Genomic DNA, 20172 nt, shown 5'->3' on the forward strand with positions numbered 1-20172 from the left:
TAGACTTATCAATGGACACACATATAATATTAACATGCTTCTCCATCCCCTCTATCAGGTTCTGTCGCCATGGCTAACAAATAGCAACAAATGATAAATCAACATTTGTAGAAATATTCCAGGCTTTTGCTCCTTTTGTTTCTGTCATTTGAAATGCTGGACTGAGTGTATTAATGTGATAAAAGGAATGAGTGTATGCCTGTCTGTCAGTAAAGTCTGAAAGCTTGGAGGTTGTGTTAGGCCAAAAAAAAAATAGGTCTGTTTACGGTAACATAGGCCAAAAAATAGGGTCGGTAGGTCGGGATTTTTTTTAATTTATTTTTTTTCCCAAAAAAACATATTTTTACGCTATTTTGCAAAGAAAACAATTTTTTTTCCCCCCCAAATGCCAAAAAAAAGTCTAGGGTCGCGGGAAAAAAATAGGGTCGGTCGGGTTACCGTAAACAGACTATTTATTTTTTTTGGCCTTAAAGTTGTGTGAAGGTTGTGTGAAGGTCAAAGAGAATGCTCCACTTTGACAGCTTCTGAACAGACCTTCCTCCATTAACACTCGTCTCCTGGTCATTTTCTGCTGGCTCAAACATTTATTATCCTTTCCTGTTCACCATCAGTTACAGTTCAGTCAACTGATGACTGATGCATACCACTGGGAGACACACCTACCATGACCAAAACTCCATCAAGTTACAGTTGATGCATAGCGCTGGGAGACACACCTACCATGACCAAAACTCCATCAAGTTACAGTTGATGCATAGCGCTGGGAGACACACCTACCATGACCAAAACTCAATCAAGTTACAGTTGAGTCAACTGATGACTGATGCATAGCGCTGGGAGACACACCTACCATGACCAAAACTCCATCAAGTTACAGTTGATGCATACCACTGGGAGACACACCTACCATGACCAAAACTCCATCAAGTTACAGTTGATGCATAGCGCTGGGAGACACACCTACCATGACCAAAACTCAATCAAGTTACAGTTGATGCATAGCGCTGGGAGACACACCTACCATGACCAAAACTCAATCAAGTTACAGTTGATGCATAGCGCTGGGAGACACACCTACCATGACCAAAACTCCATCAAGTTACAGTTGATGCATACCACTGGGAGACACACCTACCATGACCAAAACTCAATCAAGTTACAGTTGATGCATAGCGCTGGGAGACACACCTACCATGACCAAAACTCAATCAAGTTACAGTTCAGTCAACTGATGACTGATTCATACCACTAGGAAACGCACCAACCATGACCAAACCTCAATAAAAACCAGAAGGAAAGAGACGAGACTGACCTCCAGCCGGGTATCCAAGGTGACGCGAGCGTTCCACCACAGCGACTTCTCGTGGATCTTGACCGTCTCCTCACTGCCCTTCAGGATGTCCTTGAACCCAAAGTAGATGGCCTGACCCTGTCACGCAGAAAACAACAATGACCACCATGCGACGGAATCATTGATTTCTTTCAACAGTACAATAGACATGGCAAAATAAAAGTAAGTAACTGTTTCGTAAAACACAAACTGGCAAAATATAGAGGAGCATCAACTTCCCAACTGATTAAAAAATTGATGAATTTACCGCAAATTCACAGAGAAATTGCCATTTAAGTATGCAAACATGCGTACACACGGACACAGACACATGTTCATGCACACAGACACACACACACACACACATATCCGAGCACACACACGCACGCACATACACACACACACACATACAAGCACACGCACGCTCGCACACACACACCCAACCATGACCAAGAAGCAAGACAAAGACACACCAACCACTATACTCAATAGAAGTCTACCTTTTCATCGGAGAACCTAGGCAGGTGGACCGTGAGGGGTTCCTGGTCACATGTCAAGCGTGTCAGCATCAAGGTTAGCCCTCCTGGGTCGTCTGCCACGCTCAGCTGACACACCGTCCAGCCTGATGAGAGACACAAACATGGTACTGGTGGCCTTTACACTGTGGTTTCTGCTATTCATGGGCTGTCAACACCCCCCTCCATTGTCTGCCACACTCAACTAATGAGAGACACAAATATGATACTGGTGGCCTTGACACTGTGGTTTCTACTATTCATGGGCTGTCAACACCCCCCTCCATTGTCTGCCACACTCAACTAATGAGAGACACAAATATGATACTGGTGGCCTTGACACTGTGGTTTCTACTATTCATGGGCTGTCAACACCCCCCTCCATTGTCTGCCACACTCAACTAATGAGAGACACAAATATGATACTGGTGGCCTTGACACTGTGGTTTCTACTATTCATGGGCTGTCAACACCCCCCTCCATTGTCTGCCACACTCAACTGATGAGAGACACAAACATGATACTGGTGGCCTTGACACTGTGGTTTCTACTATTCACGGGCTGTCAACACCCCCCTCCATTGTCTGCCACACTCAACTGATGAGAGACACAAATATGATACTGGTGGCCTTGACACTGTGGTTTCTACTATTCATGGGCTGTCAACACCCCCCTCCATTGTCTGCCACACTCAACTGATGAGAGACACAAATATGATACTGGTGGCCTTGACACTGTGGTTTCTACTATTCATGGGCTGTCAACACCCCCCTCCATTGTCTGCCACACTCAACTGATGAGAGACACGAACATGGTACTGGTGGCCTTTACACAAGAGTTTCTAGGTTTCTATGTGCACCCTCCCTTGCGGGATGCTCTGTACGACCAGTAACATCAACATACCTTGCAGGATGCTCTGTATGACCAGTAACATCTATGTACCTTGCAGGATGCTCTGTATGACCAGTAACATCAACATACCTTGCAGGATGCTCTGTATGACCAGTAACATCTATGTACCTTGCGGGATGCTCTGTACGACCAGTAACATCAACATACCTTGCAGGATGCTCTGTATGACCAGTAACATCTATGTACCTTGCGGGATGCTCTGTATGACCAGTAACATCTATGTACCTTGCAGGATGCTCTGTATGACCAGTAACATCTATGTACCTTGCAGGATGCTCTGTATGACCAGTAACATCAACATACCTTGCAGGATGCTCTGTATGACCAGTAACATCAACATACCTTGCAGGATGCTCTGTATGACCAGTAACATCAACATACCTTGCAGGATGCTCTGTATGACCAGTAACATCTACGTACCTTGCAGGATGCTCTGTATGACCAGTAACATCTACGTACCTTGCAGGATGCTCTGTATGACCAGTAACATCTATGTACCTTGCGGGATGCTCTGTACGACCAGTAACATCTATGTACATTGTGGGATGCTCTGTATGACCAGTAACATCTACGTACATTGCAGGATGCTCTGTATGACCAGTAACATCTACGTACCTTGCAGGATGCTCTGTATGACCAGTAACATCTATGTACCTTGCGGGATGCTCTGTATGACCAGTAACATCTATGTACCTTGCAGGATGCTCTGTATGACCAGTAACATCAACATACCTTGCAGGATGCTCTGTATGACCAGTAACATCTACGTACCTTGCAGGATGCTCTGTATGACCAGTAACATCTATGTACCTTGCGGGATGCTCTGTACGACCAGTAACATCAACATACCTTGCAGGATGCTCTGTATGACCAGTAACATCTATGTACCTTGCGGGATGCTCTGTACGACCAGTAACATCAACATACCTTGCAGGATGCTCTGTATGACCAGTAACATCTATGTACCTTGCGGGATGCTCTGTATGACCAGTAACATCTATGTACCTTGCAGGATGCTCTGTATGACCAGTAACATCAACATACCTTGCAGGATGCTCTGTATGACCAGTAACATCTACGTACCTTGCAGGATGCTCTGTATGACCAGTAACATCTATGTACCTTGCGGGATGCTCTGTACGACCAGTAACATCTATGTACATTGTGGGATGCTCTGTATGACCAGTAACATCTACGTACCTTGCAGGATGCTCTGTATGACCAGTAACATCTACGTACCTTGCAGGATGCTCTGTATGACCAGTAACATCTATGTACCTTGCGGGATGCTCTGTACGACCAGTAACATCTACGTACCTTGTGGGATGCTCTGTACGACCGGTAACATCTACGTACCTTGTGGGATGCTCTGTACGACCAGTAACATCTACGTACATTGTGGGATGCTCTGTATGACCAGTAACATCTACGTACCTTGTGGGATGCTCTGTACGACCAGTAACATCTACGTACCTTGTGGGATGCTCTGTACGACCAGTAACATCTACGTACATACCTAGTGGGATGCTCTGTACGACCAGTAACATCTACGTACCTTGCAGGATGCTCTGTACGACCAGTAACATATTATGTACCTTGCAGGATGCTCTGTACGACCAGTAACATCTACGTACCTTGCAGGATTATCTGTACGACCAGTAACATCTATGTACCTTGCGGGATGCTCTGTACGACCAGTAACATCTACGTACATACATTGTGGGATGCTCTGTACGACCAGTAACATCTATGTACCTTGTGGGATGCTCTGTACGACCAGTAACATCTACGTACATACCTTGTGGGATGCTCTGTACGACCAGTAACATCTACGTACCTTGCGGGATGCTCTGTACGACCAGTAACATCTATGGACCTTGTGGGATGCTCTGTATGACCAGTAACACCTACGTACCTTGTGGGATGCTCTGTACGACCAGTAACATCTACGTACCTTGCGGGATGCTCTGTACGACCAGTAACATCTATGTACCTTGTGGGATGCTCTGTACGACCAGTAACATCTACGTACCTTGCAGGATGCTCTGTATGACCAGTAACATCTACGTACCTTGTGGGATGCTCTGTACGACCAGTAACATCTATGTACCTTGTGGGATGCTCTGTACGATCAGTAACAACTACGTACCTTGTGGGATGCTCTGTACGACCAGTAACATCTACATACCTTGCGGGATGCTCTGTACGACCAGCAACATCTACGTACCCTTAAGTCCTTTGTACTGGAAACTTGCATTCTCCCAGTAAGGTCATATATTGTACTACGTTGCAAGCCCCTGGAGCAAATTTTTGATTAGCGCTTTTGTGAACAAGAAACAATTGACACGTGGCTCTATCCCATCTCCCCCCTTTCCCCGTCGCGATATAACCTTCGTGGTTGAAAACGACGTTAAACACCAAATAAGGAAAGGAAGGATCTACGTACCTTGTGGGATGCTCTGTATGACCAGTAACACCTACGTACCTTGCAGGATGCTCTGTATGACCAGTAACATCTATGTACCTTGCAGGATGCTCTGTACGACCAGTAACATCTACGTACATTGTGGGATGCTCTGTATGACCAGTAACATCTACGTACCTTGCAGGATGCTCTGTACGACCAGTAACATCTACGTACCTTGTGGGATGCTCGGTACGACCAGTAACATCTAAGTACCTTGCGGGATGCTCTGTACGACCAGTAACATCTACGTACCTTGTGGGATGCTCTGTATGACCAGTAACATCTACGTACCTTGCAGGATGCTCTGTATGACCAGTAACATCTACGTACCTTGTGGGATGCTCTGTATGACCAGTAACATCAACATACCTTGCGGGATGCTCTGTACGACCAGTAACATCTACATACCTTGTGGGATGCTCTGTATGACCAGTAACATCTACGTACCTTGTGGGATGCTCTGTATGACCAGTAACATCTACGTACCTTGCAGGATGCTCTGTATGACCAGTAACAACTACGTACCTTGCGGGATGCTCTGTACGACCGTCCTGTATTTCTCCATGTCCCAGGGGAACAGCAGGTCGCTGAAGTCGGTCCCAAGGTCAAGTGACGTCACGCTCTGTTTGCGTTTGCCGCTCTCCTCTGAAGCCCGCGCCCTGGGAGCATTTTTACTTCGTTACAACGCTACTTGGGTGAACTGTGTGTGCAGAAGTTGTGAGAGAGTGTGATAATGCTACCTGGAACCAGAACTGGAATGTTTTACATTGGCTGCTTTATTCATTGTCCTTGACACTTTGTCCAATCTTTAGCATTCTTCATGTTTCTGCTTTGTGTTAACACAGCCCAACAAATCAACCAGCATCTCTCGCTATCTTTTCTGTCCCATCCCCCAACAATGAATATCTGTCTGTATTGCGCCTTCTCTCTCCCCAAATTCTATCCCTTTCTTCCTCGCTGTCTTCGCTTCCAGCTTTTTCTCACCTTACTCAATCATGCAATGTTAACAATCTTTCACATGTTGAAATATTCTTTTCAGAAAACTGACACCATGTCATCAATAAATTGTACCATATTTACCCCACTCGGACTGCTGTGGCTTATCCGCCGCTAATCTGTGACCGAAATAAAGTAGGGTACCAGTTTTGACAGTTACCTCATCTGCCGGTGGAAATGAGCCAGGAACTGGTGTCTGAGGCCGACAGCAGCCGACTCGGCCAGCAGGGCGGCAATCTCCCAGGGGTCCCCGTCCCCATCCAGCTTTATGAGGGCCAGTGTCTTACAACTCTCACTCAACACAGGCACCGGCGGGAAATGCTGGATCAGGGACATGGACCTCTGCAAGTCTGACTGGACCTGGTTGAGAGCTTCTTCTGTGGAAAAAAAGAGAAGAAGAAACAAGTCGCGTAAGGCGAAAACACAACATTTAGTCAAGCTGTCGAACTCACAGAATGAAACTGAACGCAATGCAATTTTTCAGCAAGACCGTATACTCGTAGCATCGTCAGTCCACCGCTCATGGCAAAGGCAGTGAAATTGACAAGAAGAGCGGGGTAGTAGTTGCGCTGAGAAGGATAGCACGCTTTTCTGTACCTCTCTTCGTTTTAACTTTCTGAGCGTGTTTTTAATCCAAACATATCATATCTATATGTTTTTGGAATCAGGAACCGACAAGAAATAAAATGTAAGTCAGTGTTTTTAAATTGATTTTGAAAATTTAATTTTGATCATAATTTTTATATTTTTAATTTTCAGAGCTTGTTTTTAATCCAAATATAACATATTTATATGTTTTTGGAATCAGAAAATGATGAAGAATAAGATGAACATAAATTTGGATCGTTTTATAATTTTTTTTTTTTACAATTTTCAAATTTTTAATGACCAAAGTCATGAATTAATTTTTAAGCCACCAAGCTGAAATGCGATACCAAAGTCCGGCCTTCGTCGAAGATTGCTTTGCCAAAATTTCAATCAATTTGATTGAAAAATGAGGGTGTGACAGTGCCGCCTCAACTTTTACAAAAAGCCGGATATGACGTCATCAAAGGTATTTATCGAAAAAAAGAAAAAAAGGTCCGGGGATATCATTCCCAGGAACTCTCTTGTAAAATTTTATAAAGATCGGTCCAGTAGTTTGGTCTGAATCACTCTACACACACACACACACAGACACACATACACCACGACCCTCGTCTCGATTCCCCCTCTATGTTGAAACATTTAGTCAAAACTTGACTAAATGTAAAAAGAAGAAGAAAAAAAGATCAATAAATAGATAGATGAATGAATGAATGAATGAACAAACAAATAAATAAAATGGTTTGAGACTCAAACAGCTAAAAATTTTCCAATAGATTAGTTATAGAGGCACACACACATGACTAACTTCGTTTCAGTGCAAAAGGCCACAAATACACATTGTCCATGAGATGTACAAGTTTAGTAGTAAGTTTGTAGGACTGAACCATGTGCCCCTCACAACTATTTGATGGGGATAACAACTATAGTGTGTGTGTGTGTGTGTGTGCGTACGTGAGTGTGTGTGTGTGTGTGTGCGTGTGTACATGCGTCTGTGTATGTGCACATGTGTTTGTGTGTGTGTGTGTGTGTGTGTTTATGCTAATGTTCACATGTGTGCCTAATGAAAACGAATGAAATAATCTTTGCGTGAACATGCATGTCTCTAAGAAGAAAGTGACTATACCTGTTTTTTCAGCATCAGTCTGTGCTAGACCATCACAACTTAGACCATCACATCTCCCCTCCAAACTGCTGCCATGGTTGTCAAAGTAGGTCATCAAAGTGTCCACGTGCCACACCTGCCCCACTTCACTGCGGTCAGAGGACACCGGTGGAACGGTCGTCGTCACTCTGCAGGTCTTGCACGTCTTGCTCGCCCCTCTGTGCGTGCAGGTAGCGCTGGCTTCACTGAGCGACGTCTGAGGTGTCAACACTTTCCTCAGCGTCTCGATGGAGGTGTGGTCTGCGTCAAGGTCTGTCACGGTGTTTGGCCGTAATGGTGCATCTTTTTGACCCCTGGTCAAGTCTGCCAGGCCCTTTGCCTGTGTTGTTTCCTGCACCCCAGTCACTTTGTCCGACTGTACGCTTTCAACCAACTTGCTGTCACTGGCACCTGCACAAAGTTTCTTGGAGAGCGGCACAGGTTTGGGGGCGTAAGATGCAAGCTTGCTTTTAGTAGGTGCAGCCTTTTTAGACTTCTCCGTAGCTTTTGTATAAGTCATTCTTGAGGCTGGCTGCTTTGCACTCTTGGCTGATGTCCTTTTGACTGTAAGGGCTTTGACCTTTTGACCCTTCCTGCCTGTTGGAGGCGGATCATTCTCTTCATCGCTCTCAGCAAAGTCAAACACGTCTTTGTGCGACGTCGTTTCTTCCGGTTCATCTCCCCCTCTCACCGTTTCTATTTCTGGAATCAGCTCCGTAGGATCGGCTGACTTTTGCCTGAGTGATCTGCCCTTGGCTGCTCTGGTGTTAGCCACCCTTCTGCTTTGGGAGGTTTTAACTGGGTTTTCCCCAGTCTCTCTGGGTTTTCTTCCTCCTCTCTTGGCGGTTTTATTGCCTGCTTCTGGTGCTGCACTGGCTTTCACCTGACTAGCTGCCTCGTCATTCTGATAAGTTCTGCTGACTTTTGCCGTCTGACTGATTTTGAGTTTCTCCAGTCTGACCTGAACTTGAGCAGCCAGCTGTGTTTCTCCCAACCAGCACCAGGCGTCCTTAAAGTCCCCTGATCGCCGTGGCGACCGTGACTGCAGCGTTCGGTGCAGGCATGCAGCTTTCAGGTGAGTGAGCCTGGCTGTGACCAGCACAGTGTGTGTGACGTGTTGTGGGAGGTGACTGGCGGCCATCAGAGCAGTGTGGGTGTGGGACAGGGCTTGCTGGGTGTCGTTACGCTGCAGGCTGGTCTCCGCCAGACACACACCCAGCTCAGTCACACACAGCACGTGACGCCAGGACCCACACTGCACAAGGTCGCTCTCGCCTACAAAACCCGCTGACAGCAACGTCTGTGTGATGGTCGCACTCGGGTCGATCCTTTTGAAGCGTTTGACCACCCCGGTGAAAAACTCCTCCAAATTACCTCTGACCGACATCCTGGCGTGTGCGACCTTGATGGCGGTGGTTGTCAAGGTCAAGGCCAGGAGCTGACTCTCTGGGTCGGTGCACATGACACACCAACATGACGCAGGGTGCTTGACCAGAGACTTGCTCCACGACATGACGTGCGTCACAAGGTCCGCTAGCTCCTTGTCACTCTCCTCTCTGGTGTCCTCCTTGGCTCGGGGGTAGGTCAGCATTCTCTGCCAGAACCCTCCCACAGCCTGTGTCTTGTCTTCCTCACTGAACTGTCTGTCTCGCTCCTCCGCCAGCGCTATCACGCATTCCTGCACCAGGTCTTCAGGAGTGGGTGTCGGGGCTTTGGCCGCTGCTTTCACAGGCCCAGTGGAGCTTTGTGTAGCGTGGGTGTGGGGTTCGATCCTGCACAGGTGAGTGTAGGTTGCCTTGAGCACCTCTAGCATAGACGGGAGCGACTCGGAAGCTGACAAGAGTTGTGCCACCTCCACGCCGAACATGGTGCTCCTGCGGCAACAAGCAATCATGGCGTGCATCAGTGGAATGTATCATATATACAATACTGCACAGTTTGGTACAAGTAACTAGCTCTGTCCAAGTACATCAGTTGCATGCTATTAAATATGACAGTGCAAAGTTTGCTTTAGGTAACTAAGCTCTGTCCAAGTACATCAGTTGCATGCTATTAAATATGACAGTGCAAAGTTTGCTTTAGGTAACTAAGCTCAGTCCAAGTACATCAGTTGCATGCTATTAAATATGACAGTGCAAAGTTTGCTTTAGGTAACTAAGCTCAGTCCAAGTACATCAGTTGCATGCTATTAAATATGACAGTGCAAAGTTTGCTTTAGGTAACTAAGCTCAGTCCAAGTGCAAACTCTAAAAGTCCAAGATACGCACTATCAGTCAGGAGGTGATTGTTATACTGTCAGCACAAAAACCACAACAATCACAGAGCCCTTACCACTTCAACAGTCCAAACTTTGTGGAGAGAGATAGATGATACTGTACACACACCACAACAATCACAGTGCCCTTACCACTTCAACAGTCCAAACTTTGTGGAGAGAGATAGATGATACTGTACACACACCACAACAATCACAGTGCCCTTACCACTTCAACAGTCCAAACTTTGTGGAGAGAGATAGATGATACTGTACACACACCACAACAATCACAGTGCCCTTACCACTTCAACAGTCCAAACTTTGTGGAGAGAGCCAGGCCTTCCTTTAGGTAAAGACGTGCTCGCTTTGCGTCGCCGATGTGTCGGTACGTGCGTCCCAGGAATAGCGTGGAGTGAAGCAGCTCCACCAGTTTTCGCCACAGAGTTTCCTCCCCTCCCTGGTGACCCGGCCGCAACACTGCACGCAACATCAGTTTGATTATATAAAGACCTGGCCATAAACTGAAGACAGCTCTCATTAAATTGTTTTTATATTTAGTCAAGTTTTGACTAAATATTTTAACATCGAGGGGGAATCGAAACGAGGGTCGTGGTGTATGTGCGTATGTGTGTGTGTGCGTGCGTGTGTGTGTGTGTGTGTGTAGAGCGATTCAGACTAAACTACTGGACCGATCTTTATGAAATTTGACATGAGAGTTCCTGGGTATGAAATCCCGGAACGTTTTTTTCATTTTTTTGATAAATGTCTTTGATGACGTCATATCCGGCTTTTCGTGAAAGTTGAGGCGGCACTGTCACGCCCTCATTTTTCAACCAAATTGGTTGAAATTTTGGTCAAGTACTCTTCGACGAAGCCCGGGGTTCGGTATTGCATTTCAGCTTGGTGGCTTAAAAATTAATTAATGACTTTGGTCATTAAAAATCGGAAAATTGTAAAAAAAAATAAAAATTTATAAAACGATCCAAATTTACGTTTATCTTATTCTCCATCATTTGCTGATTCCAAAAACATATAAATATGTTATATTCGGATTAAAAACAAGCTCTGAAAATTAAATATATAAAAATTATTATCAAATTTTTTTTTTCGAAATCAATTTAAAAACACTTTCATCTTATTCCTTGTCGGTTCCTGATTCCAAAAATATATAGATATGATATGTTTGGATTAAAAACACGCTCAGAAAGTTAAAACGAAGAGAGGTACAGAAAAGCGTGCTATGCAGCATAGCGTAACCACTACCCCGCTCTTCTTGTCAATTTCACTGCCTATGCCGTGAGCGGTGGACCACGAGTATACGGTCTTGCTGCGTTGCATTGCGTTCAGTTTCATTCTGTGAGTTCGACAGCTACTTGACTAAATATTGTATTTTCGCCTTACGCGACTTGTTTTTTTTATGGAGAACAGAAAACTACAAAAGCCAGACATTACATGCTGAGATAAAGAAAAGAGAAATCTGACATCAACTAAAACCGTGAAAATGGCCACACCCACCTTCCTGGTCGTTGGTGCGAGAGAAGAGAGAAAAATGATAGCGGTAGGCGTTCTGTGCGCACAGTACAACGTAGTCTTGGCTGCCACAGGTAGGGGGCGCTGTACACACACACTGTCCCACAATCCTGTGCAGCTTGCCGCCCTGCAGACTGCTCAGCTCGTTCCTCATATTCTTGTCTCTTAGCTGGTTCAGCAGTGGGAACACTTCTTCTATCTGGGGGAACAACAAAATGAAGTCAGTTTATTATGCACTTGTCTCTTAGCTCGTTCAACAGTGGGAACACTTCTATCTGGGGGAACAGTGGGAACACTTCTATCTGGGGGAACAGTGGGAACACTTCTATCTGGGGGAACAGTGGGAACACTTCTATCTGGGGGAACAGTGGGAACACTTCTATCTGGGGGAACAGTGGGAACACTTCTATCTGGGGGAACAGTGGGAACACTTCTATCTGGGGTAACAACAAAATGAAGTCATTGTTTATCATTATCTCTCTGAAGCTCATGTTTCATTTTTGCAACTTAAGAAGAATCGTATCACCTGCATTTGAGGTATAGTAGATTGCAGTTATCTTGCTTTTTAAAAAAACCCAATCACTACCAATATTTTTGAACACAGCAAATACCGACAAAATCTTATCAGAATGCAAGAATGGCACTGTTGGGGTGATATGAAAAAAAATACCCAATGAAAATACCCAATGAAAATAGCCAATGAAAATACCCCAAACGATGAAAGGTCTTTAAACAAAGGGCAACTGTTTGTGTGGGTCACACAAGGGGAGACCATTCTAAACACAAATGTAGGAAACCCCTCGTATCCCCCCCCCCCCTCCAATTTTTATACCAGTACCGATCACCTAGCTCCCCCCCTCCCCCCCTATCTGTTGACCAGTACCTTGCCAGTGTTGTTGTACAAGTTGACCAGAGATAGTTGTAGACTGCATCCCCCGGTCACCTAGCTCCCCCCTACCTATCTGTTGACCAGTACCTTGCCAGTTTTGTTGTACAAGTTGACCAGAGATAGTTGTAGACTGCATCCCCCGGTCACCTAGCTCCCCCCACCCCCCCTATCTGTTGACCAGTACCTTGCCAGTGTTGTTGTACAAGTTGACCAGAGATAGTTGTAGACTGCATCCCCCGGTCACCTAGCTCCCCCCTCCCCCCTATCTGTTGACCAGTACCTTGCCAGTGTTGTTGTACAAGTTGACCAGAGATAGTTGTAGACTCTGCATCCCCCGGTCACCTAGCTCCCCCCCCCCCCCCTATCTGTTGACCAGTACCTTGCCAGTGTTGTTGTACAAGTTGACCAGAGATAGTTGTAGACTCTGCATCCCCCGGTCACCTAGCTCCGCCCATCCCCCCTACCTATCTGTTGACCAGTACCTTGCCAGTGTTGTTGTACAAGTTGACCAGAGTCAGAGATAGTTGTAGACTCTACATCCCCCGGTCACCTAGCTCCCCCCCTACCTATCTGTTGACCAGTACCTTGCCAGTGTTGTTGTACAAGTTGACCAGAGATAGTTGTAGACTGCATCCCCCGGTCACCTAGCTCCCCCCCTCCCCCCTATCTGTTGACCAGTACAGACCTGTTTACCCTAAACCTGAGGCAAGAGTACTTTTTGAAAAAGTTAAGTTTTTTTTTCAAAAAGTTGGTGTACTTTGCAAGCAAAGCCATATGGGCTAGGCAAAACGTACGCCGTGGGTGCAAACGTGTTTGTGTAAGAATAGCATGTCTTGTGAACATCTTCAGAATTTAACTCCTTCCGATACAACAGGGATAAAACAATTTTATTTACCTGTCAGTTTATAACATTATAACCAGTGTCTTCCAAGCAGATTGATAATGAAAAGATGAAGTTCGTGAAATAACATCTGCGGTTGACAGTGGCAAGTTCATTTTTACAATCATCTCAGAAAACATTGCTTCAGCATGGACTACAGCCTTTTCTTCTGGCAGGATTTGCTTTGCGGGAATGAACTTAATAATTCCTTGGCAGCTTTCAGCGGATTTCTTTGCAGCAACCTTGTCCATGTGAGTTTTGGAACTGCAGTGTCGTTCGATGTCATATTTCCCAGCATGGACAACGGAGAAATCTGATTTACAATACTTGCAGTATGCATGACTTTTTCCCATAGTAGACTCCACAATTCCTGCCTCTTTCTTATATTTCTCCAAGAAAATCTGCTGCTTCTGCTGTTTAGACTTGGTACAGTCATCCGAAACTGGCACATTTTACCGCTTCATTTTGCCACGATTGTCCAGACGATCGCACGTCCCAACAACTGAACAAGGTTTCCACAGCTGAAGACTCGCTGTAGTGGTTATCTCCCTTCGACCGAAACCGGTATCAGTTGTACCATTCCGTAATCAGCACACCAACAACGGAAAATGTATTCTAGACTTTTTCTTATGCGTATTTTGTGCGTGTGTCGCGTATTTGCGTACTGATAATAATTTGGCATTTGTACGCCCAAATCGTACTGGTAAACAGGTCTGCCAGTACCTTGCCAGTGTTGTTGTACAAGTTGACCAGAGATAGTTGTAGACTCTGCATCCCCCGGTCACCTAGCTCCCCCCCTCCCCCCTATCTGTTGACCAGTACCTTGCCAGTGTTGTTGTACAAGTTGACCAGAGATAGTTGTAGACTCTGCATCCCCCGGTAACCTAGCTCCCCCCTCCCCCCCTACCTATCTGTTGACCAGTACCTTGCCAGTGTTGTAGTACAAGTTGACCAGAGATAGTTGTAGACTCTGCATCCCCCGGTCACCTAGCTCCGCCTCTCTCCAGTCCCCATCTTTGCCGTGAATGACACGGATCAGTGACTCAGGAATGTGGGCAACGTCAAGGCCAGCCAGCGCATCTACAACACCGATGTAGATGTCCATGTGGCCGGAGTTGTTGCTGTCGTCTTCTGACATCCGCTTGGCTACGGCCAGAACTTCCAGTTGCAGCAGAAACTGTACAATACACAAAAAGACAGTGTAACAATATGAAAGAGACAAAGCAAAGAGAAAACAAAGAGACAACAAAGAGACAAAAAAAGTGAATAATATGGAAGGTATCTCTGTGAGAAATAAGAGGGGTAAAAACCGCACAGAAAAAAACCACTGTCTTAAAAAGGAAAAATTCTTAAAATGGAATGGGAGGGGGGGGGGTCCTAAAAAGTGGGTCCCACTGTAAGAGTGTATAGCGGACAGACGAGCGGCCTACCTCTCTGCGTGCCAACAGAACGTCAGCCACCATCATCAACATGTCCCACTGTAAGAGTGTATAGCGGACAGACGAGCGGCCTACCTCTCTGCGTGCCAACAGAACGTCAGCCACCATCATCAACATGTCCCACTGTAAGAGTGTATAGCGGACAGACCTACCTCTCTGCGTGCCAACAGAACGTCAGCCACCATCATCAACATGTCCCACTGTAAGAGTGTATAGCGGACAGACGAGCGGCCTACCTCTCTGCGTGCCAACAGAACGTCAGCCACCATCATCAACATGTCCCACTGTAAGAGTGTATAGCGGACAGACGAGCGGCCTACCTCTCTGCGTGCCAACAGAACGTCAGCCACCATCATCAACATGTCCCACTGTAAGAGTGTATAGCGGACAGACCTACCTCTCTGCGTGCCAACAGAACGTCAGCCACCATCATCAACATGTCCCACTGTAAGAGTGTATAGCGGACAGACCTACCTCTCTGCGTGCCAACAGAACGTCAGCCACCATCATCAACATGTCCCACTGTAAGAGTGTATAGCGGACAGACCTACCTCTCTGCGTGCCAACAGAACGTCAGCCACCATCATCAACATGTCCCACTGTAAGAGTGTATAGCGGACAGACCTACCTCTCTGCGTGCCAACAGAACGTCAGCCACCATCATCAACATGTCCCACTGTAAGAGTGTATAGCGGACAGACCTACCTCTCTGCGTGCCAACAGAACGTCAGCCACCATCATCAACATGTCCCACTGTAAGAGTGTATAGCGGACAGACCTACCTCTCTGCGTGCCAACAGAACGTCAGCCACCATCATCAACATGTCCCACTGTAAGAGTGTATAGCGGACAGACCTACCTCTCTGCGTGCCAACAGAACGTCAGCCACCATCATCAACATGTCCCACTGTAAGAGTGTATAGCGGACAGACCTACCTCTCTGCGTGCCAACAGAACGTCAGCCACCATCATCAACATGTCCCACTGTAAGAGTGTATAGCGGACAGACCTACCTCTCTGCGTGCCAACAGAACGTCAGCCACCATCATCAACATGTCCCACTGTAAGAGTGTATAGCGGACAGACCTACCTCTCTGCGTGCCAACAGAACGTCAGCCACCATCATCAACATGTCCCACTGTAAGAGTGTATAGCGGACAGACCTACCTCTCTGCGTGCCAACAGAACGTCAGCCACCATCATCAACATGTCCCACTGTAAGAGTGTATGGCGGACAGACAAGAGCGGCCTACCTCTCTGCGTGCCAACAGAACGTCAGCCACCATCATCAACATGTCCCTGAGCATTCTGCGCTGAAGTTCTCTGGACTCTCCTATGATGAAGTCATTCCCTGTCAAGGCCTGGTCAAGATCCCTGAGAGCCGCCCTCACCAGCACCCTCTCTGCCTCCCCCATCATCCGAGTGTGACTGCCGACCGCAGGGACGTCTAGCGTGATGCTTTTGTTCGCCTGGTCGTCTGCTGACGATCCCTGTTGGAATAAAATGTGGGTGTGAGATATTTGCTGGGACATCTGTTGGAATAAAATGTGGGTGTGAGATATTTGCTGGGACATCTGTTGAAAGGAGCAGGTGTGAGTTCATATGCTTTCAATAACCTAGAAACGTGTTAGAGACTGTGAGAGGGGTTGGTTGGGGGTAGGGGGAAGGATGAGAACCTGAAGGTCTGACTGACTTTGATGCTATCTTCAATGTGACAAACTAGTCAGCAGAGAAGCAAACACACACACACAAGTGTAAGCAATAACGTCTAATTAAAGACTTGCAAGAACATGACGGTGTTTGACTCACCATGTTTGACTCACCATGTTTGACTCGCCATGTTTGACTCGCCATGTTTGACTCACCATGTTTGACTCACCATGTTTGACTCACCATGTTTGACTCACCATTTTATCCTTGACGTGCAGACAGAAATGGAGGAGAGACACCTGGGCGTGAAGGTACGGGTCGTCACGGTGTGTGGACGTCATGCGCTCCAGGTGTTTCGCAATCTCTTCTCTGTGGCAAGGAAAGGAACAAGTTGTACAATGGCAAGCAGAACCGTTTAAAAACAAAAAGCAAACCCAGGTCTCTTCATGCAGCAAAAACATTTCTAAGAGCAATAGCAATGGATGTATATTCTCCCTTTTTCACTTTAAATCCCCCATCTTGTAAGCTAACCCCGTGACCTACTGTCTGCCTAACGCGCCACACTCCTTACCTGGAGAAGACTGGGTGAGACTGGGTGAGGACGTCAAACTGTCTGTGGGGGTGGGGCTTACCCTGTGAACTACTGTCTGCCTAACACGCCACACTCCTTACCTGGAGAAGACTGGGTGAGACTGGGTGAGGACGTCAAACTGTCTGTGGGGGTGGGGCTTACCCTGTGAACTACTGTCTGCCTAACACGCCACACTCCTTACCTGGAGAAGACTGGGTGAGACTGGGTGAGGACGTCAAACTGTCTGTGGGGGTGGGGCTTACCCTGTGAACTACTGTCTGCCTAACACGCCACACTCCTTACCTGGAGAAGACTGGGTGAGACTGGGTGAGGACGTCAAACTGCATCAGGAGCAGACGACTGAGGTCTTTGTCTGTGGGGGTAGGGCTTGTATCATGAATACGTTTCAACAACGCCTCTTCCACCATCCACAGCCGCGGTCTCTGTCGCCTGCACAGAGAAATGAAACCAGCACATGTTACCACTGTTGCAAACTGGATTAAAGCTGTGAGAGGTAAGTATAAAGTTGTCTCACATCAAGTGATTGCCTGGAAAGTAAGAATTGAAGGGCCAAACAGAATAAGCAGTTCATGTTCTTGAAAGGACAAGATTGTTTAGAGATAGCTACATTAGGATTGCAGTGAATGTTAGATTCCAGATCTGTTAGTGTACTCACCCACTGAGCAGCCAGCTGAGTTCCAACTGTAAACTTTGGTACAATGTGTCGACATCCAACAATGGATCATCAGCAAATGACCTGTCACAGCAAACAAATAACTTTCAACAATATGGGATAAAAAAGGATGGATTTTGCAGTCTTTAAAAATAATTCCAGACATATAGAGTAACATTTACTGGTTTATGTAGATATGATGACACAAACAGGTACACAGAGACGAACACACATGTATCCCATGACACATTCTCCATGAAAACAATTTCACAACCAAAATAACCAAACACTCCCTGTAAAGATCACACCCTGCCAGCATTTGTAAAATGACATTTCATTTTTTTGCCAGCCACCCAGTGCAGAAACTAATAAAAAATAACGGCAATATTAAGGGAATAACAGCAGGAGTAAAGAAGCAAACGGCAATATTAAGGGAATAACAGCAGGAGTAAAGAAGCAAACGGCAATATTAAGGGAATAACAGCAGGAGTAAAGAAGCAAACGGCAATATTAAGGGAATAACAGCAGGAGTAAAGAAGCAAACGGCAATATTAAGGGAATAACAGCAGGAGTAAAGAAGCAAACGGCAATATTAAGGGAATAACAGCAGGAGTAAAGAAGCAAACAAAATAATAAAACCAAAAAACCATCTCTCTTTGTCTGACCTTGCCAGACGTTGCTCCACGTTCTCTCCACCGTCCTTGACGGCCGACCTTTTTAGCCTGACCCACACGGAGATCAGCTGACTGGACACCGCGTCACTGGGTGCTCGGCAACACAGGGCAAAGGCCTTAGTCACCGTTGCCATGGCGTTGTCAAGGTCACCCACTTTGTGCTGGCTCTGGCTCAGACAGTTGAACAGCTTGAGAAGGGAAGCCTGAAAAAACAGCGTGAAAATAGAAACTTTTTATACAAGCTTATCAAGTAGAATATTTCAAAAATAGAAAGATTGTGTCCAATCTGAGTAACCTTGAGACCTTGCTGAGTAACAACACTAGAGATGTAGAGGTGTGCAACGTTTGATAAGGCTATGTAAATCCAGGTTGTCAGGGCGCACTGTTCATCATCTCTTGTCCCCTGTCCTTTACACACTTGTTGAAAACAACCACAACATCAATAACAACCACAACATCAATAACAACCACAACATCAATAACAACCACAACATCAATAACAACCACAACATCAATAACAACCACAACATCAATAACAACCACAACATCAATAACAACCACAACATCAATAACAACCACAACATCAATAACAACCACAACATAAATAACAACCACAACATCAATAACAACCACAACATCAATAACAACAAACAGATGGAGAAGGCATCTGATGGAAAAGAGACACTTACGTCTTTCATCCTTGAAGCAACTAGTTGTGGGTCGGCCATGCACCAGGCAGACAGCTGGCTACAGCCCACACTGTACAAAGGGACTAGAGACACTTACGTCTTTGATCCTTGAAGCAGCTAGTTGTGGGTCGGCCATGCACCAGGCAGACAGCTGGCTACAGCCCACACTGTAGAAAGGGACTAGAGACACTTACGTCTTTCATCCTTGAAGCAGCTAGTTGTGGGTCGGCCATGCACCAGGCAGACAGCTGGCTACAGCCCACACTGTACAAAGGGACTAGAGACACTTACGTCTTTGATCCTTGAAGCAGCTAGTTGTGGGTCGGCCATGCACCAGGCAGACAGCTGGCTACAGCCCACACTGTAGAAAGGGACGGCCTCCCTGTCTCTGCTGTGGTTGTACTGTAGGTGACCCAGCTTGACACACACTGACCCTGTAACAACATTGTTGACATTATTAACATGGTGGCCATGCACCACACACACTGACCCTGTAACAACATTGTTGACATTATTAACATGGTGGCCATGCATCACACACACTGAACCTGTAACAACAGTGTTGACATTATTAACATGGTGGCCATGCACCACACACACTGACCCTGTAACAACAGTGTTGACATTATTAACATGGTGGCCATGCACCACACACACTGAACCTGTAACAACAGTGTTGACATTATTAACATGGTGGCCATGCACCACACACACTGAACCTGTAACAAGTGTTGACATTATTAACATAGTGGCCATGCACCACACACACTGACCCTGTAACAACAGTGTTGACATTATTAACATTATTAACATGGTGGCCATGCACCACACACACTGACCCTGTAACAACAGTGTTGACATTATTAACATGGTGGCCATGCACCACACACACTGACCCTGTAACAACAGTGTTGACATTATTAACATGGTGGCCATGCACCACACACACTGACCCTGTAACAACAGTGTTG

This window comes from Littorina saxatilis, linkage group LG14 (genome assembly GCF_037325665.1).
Source record: "Littorina saxatilis isolate snail1 linkage group LG14, US_GU_Lsax_2.0, whole genome shotgun sequence".
Classification (NCBI taxonomy): Eukaryota; Metazoa; Mollusca; class Gastropoda; order Littorinimorpha; family Littorinidae; genus Littorina; species Littorina saxatilis.